Genomic DNA, 4,587 nt, shown 5'->3' on the forward strand with positions numbered 1-4,587 from the left:
CGTTGTGTCTTTTGTGATTTTTGTATGAATACCTTCTAAATATGCTTAAAATCCAAGATCAGGCTAACTAACACAAACAATCTATGATCATACAAATTAGATGTCCTGTATATTTACTGTTGCTGGCTGTAGCACATGCTTTTCTGATGCACATTCTTATTCTTATGACCCCCAGCAACTGGTACCCACAGGAAATGGAGAACACCATTGATAACTTCGGCATTTTCTACTATGCTTGTTCAATATGCTACTTAATTAAGTAATATCATATAATTCGCACCGGACATGTATCTGAAGCTTTTTCTTCACATGAATAAGAGTTGACATTTATGTTTCACATGAATAAGAGTTGACATTTATGTTTCCATTTTAAACAGGATTTAAATCCAAAACCACAACATTTACTGACAACTCATGAACAAATAGAAACACAAAATATTAAGTAAGAGTGTTGGTGGACTTGATAGAAATTCACAGAAATTACACAGTCACACTTTGTGTGAATTTATTTTTAAATCATAATCTACAAGTATATCAGACAAGATGCCACTGTTGGGCCTTTGAGCAAGGTCCATATCTCTATCTGCTCCAGGGTTAACCGTATCATCACTGACCCTATGCTCTGATGTCAGCTTTCTAAAAAGCTGTGATATGCAATAAAACAGTGTATCACTGTGCTATAATGTATATATGATGAATAAATGCCTCTTCTTCCCCATGTTTTACTGATGCTAAAATCTTTAAGCTTTTTTTTTAAGGGAACAGCAGGTATGAATATGACTTGGAATAAGTATGTATTCTGCACACGTGCCTAGGGTGATGAATGTAAGGAGGAGAATCTGTGAACATGGACTGTGTGAGCTTTAACTGCTCCTTTAACTGCTTCTGCACACATTCATTTTCACAGCATCTCTGCCAACAGCACAAAGGGTGAACCTCTGAGCTCTCATTCACTCATATGTGATATGATGCTAATTGTCTTGTAAAAAACAATACATTCATATAACAGCATTGATGTTTTGTGTAAATGTCTTTTCTCATACTTTATATTGATACAGACATCTGCTGGCATACATCTCGGGAATAATTCTCAGGAATTAATCCCCTGTTTGGTATATGGAATTAACTAAAAGCAGTGCTACAGTCGCTGTGGTGTCACAGTGTGCCTTATGCTCTAAAGATTCATCTGGTGTGATGTGTCTCCATACATTTACAGCATTTGGCAAACACACATATCCAGAGTGACTTACATTATCTCATTCTTATACAACAACTGAGGGTTAAGGGCCTTGCTCAGGGGCCCAACAGTGGCAGCTCAGTGAGCCTGGGATTGAACTCACATCCTTCTGACTAGTAGCCCAACACCTATACCACTAGGCTATCAAATGCTCATACAGAGAATCTGTAGCCTGTCTAACAGAGGCTTAGACAGTTTACAGAATATAGACTCAATGGTCTATAGAGCTTCCTGACATTTGCTGATTGACAAGTATTGTCTGTGGCTCAGAGGAAACAGATGAGGCATGGCCAAGCATAACAAATGCCATGTACTTTTACATACAAGTACATACAAAGCAAAAGAGTAAGCAAAACTAATGCTTGTTCTGCTATGTTCTCACATGCCTAACTCACATTTGTTGAATTTCTGTTAAAAAAGCTATGAGGGTTTGGAGGATTAGAAGTCTGGCACAGGCAACAGTGCAAAACAACTTGAAATTTAACTTCATGTAAAATCTTAAACACCTAAGATCAAAAACACTAGTGTTCAAATTTTATAGGGCTCTAATAGGATGTGCCTGAGGCAAAGGTTGCGTGTATTTCAGGCCACTCACACTCAATCACTTTTCCAGAATTCGTCCATGATACACACTCCTGGATGTCTCTCAAGAATGCTTCTCATTATGTGTTCAGCCAATCACGGGTGCTGACAGTAATGCTCTTACATTAGTTCCTGTGAATCCGAATTGGGAATAAATGATCAAAGTGTTCTCTGCTCCATGTCTAAGCTCAAGCAGCATGCCATCGAGCCAAACTCCATGATTTACAGTCACCTTGTGTAGTATGTCGATATTTCACAGTTGAAATGTGTTGTGTTTGATTTGTAGTGGAAATTCAGAATGTGCTACATACCTCATCATTTAAGAAGCTGAATGTTTACTGGAAATGCATTGCTATTATGAATCTGAACAAGTTAATTTAAGGTCCTTTAATAATATTGGAAATAAAGTCATAAAAATCATATGAAAGAGATGCCATGTCTTCTTCATTTTGGATGTTTCTGATAATTAGGTCTCCCTCTAATGACTTTTGGGTGGTCGTATTAGTTATCTTGAATTATAGAATTAAAATTGACCCTTGACCTTGAGATGATTCATGAAATCTTATAATATTCACAGCGATATCAATAATCATCAGTAGATTCTAGTAAATGTAAAAGTTTATGCCTGCCTTTTTAGAACCTGTAAAAAGGTCAAAGTAATATTATTCCCTGCATCTTTCTTGTTTGGTAGCCATAGCAACAATCATGCCAAGCACCGCTAGTGACGACTAATAAAGATTGTTTACTTATTTTGAACTCACACACTGCAAATTCAGAATTCATATTTTAATGTATTATTTCAGCTAAATTACACATATTTAAAGTAACCGTGTGATAACACCTTAACACGGACATGTACCCATCCTCCTGATGTTCCTATTTCTCATTTTACTTTTAATAAATATATGTGCAAATGTTTCTATGAGACAAATGAAAATAAATTTCCCCTGGATGTACGATCACCTGTAAATGATCAGATGTGTGGATGGCACAACTGATTTGCATTCGGTGACACCCACAAAATTCTATAAAAGGTTCTGAGCATTAAATGATGAGTAAACAGTAAAATAAAAGAACATTCCAAGAGATACTGGTGTAAATTTACTTGACTCACATATAACCTAGAGCTTAATAAGAGAAAGGTGAATTAGATATGAATTAACTGATGGAGGGGAAAATAATATGAAATGTTGTGACATGAAAACAGAGAAAAAAGTATTGACTATACCCTGGTGATCGTGAATGCAAAGTACATCATGCAGGAAAAACTGCTGTCTGTTCACTTGTAAAGTGTATCAGTGACTCTTGGCTAGAGATTTCCCACACACCAATGCATGCTCCCTAACCCAGTATTGGAATAGGAACGAGGAATGAGAGTGTTAAAGGACATTGACTGTCACAAAGCACACTGGGGAGTAAACAGCACATTGTGGTTTGAGACTTTGGTCACTTAGTGAAAGACAGTTTCTCGACAGTGAAAGACCTCGGTGTTATACTAGACAGTAACTTGTCTTTTAAAAATCATATCGCCCATACTACCAAAACAGCCTTCTTCCACCTTAGAAACATTGCCAAGCTGAGAAACATCCTGTCTGTATCTGATGCTGAGAAGCTAGTTCATGCGTTCATGACCTCTAGACTGGACTATTGTAATGCATTACTAGGTGGTTGTCCTGCATCTTTAATAAATAGGTTACAGTTAGTCCAAAATGCAGCTGCCAGAGTTCTCACTAGGACAAGAAAGTATGACCATATAACCCCAATTTTATCATCTCTACACTGGCTACCTGTTAGGTATAGAATTGACTACAAACTGCTGCTACTTACGTACAAGGCTCTTAATGGTTTAGCTCCCATGTATCTAACTAGTCTGCTAACACGTTACAATCCTTCACGCTCTCTGAGATCACAAAACTCAGGGCTTTTGGTAGTTCCCAGAATATCTAAGTCTACTAAAGGTGGTAGAGCATTTTCTTATTTAGCTCCCAAACTTTGGAATAGTCTTCCTGATAGTGTTCGGGGCTCAGACACACTTTCCCAGTTTAAATGTAGATTAAAAACTCATCTCTTCAGTCAGGCGTACACATAATACATCCCATAATATCATGCACCAGTACATCAGACCAGCACATTTTTATGAACGGCAGATATGTTAATCCCTTTCCACTGCTTTTCTCTTTGTACCCATCCCGAGGCATCCAGACACTGTACCAGCTCCCATCGTCCTCTGTGGGACGAAGCCTTTGGACATCCACTGAGCCGAGGCCGACTCTAAGAATCCTGAGACATCTCCAGTTAGACTCTGTGGTACTCAGAAGATCAGAGGTCCTTAAACCTCACACCAATACACCATTTGTTTGACTGTATATTACAATCACACCCCCAGTGTCACCCATATGAGGATGGGTTCCCCCTTGAGTCCGGTTCCTCTCAAGGTTTCTTCCTTTACCAATTTAAGGGAGTTTTTCCTTGCCACTGCTGCCTGAGTCATCTCAGACTTGCTCATAGGGGAATAAATACATACACACTGTGAACTATATACATCTAATAATAATCTAGAATTTTTATTCTGTTAATTCTTATTTCTTTTATTATTCGTTATTTCCTTTATCATTAATTATGTCTACCTTCTGCTTTATGTTTATGTTCTGTAAAGCTGCTTTGAGACAATGTCTATTGTAAAAAGCGCTATACAAATAAACTTGAATTGAATTGAATTGAATAGTGCTAAATATTATTTAGTGTTACACAAACATTAAAAGATACAA

This window comes from Tachysurus fulvidraco, chromosome 12 (assembly GCF_022655615.1).
Source record: "Tachysurus fulvidraco isolate hzauxx_2018 chromosome 12, HZAU_PFXX_2.0, whole genome shotgun sequence".
NCBI classification, from domain to species: Eukaryota; Metazoa; Chordata; class Actinopteri; order Siluriformes; family Bagridae; genus Tachysurus; species Tachysurus fulvidraco.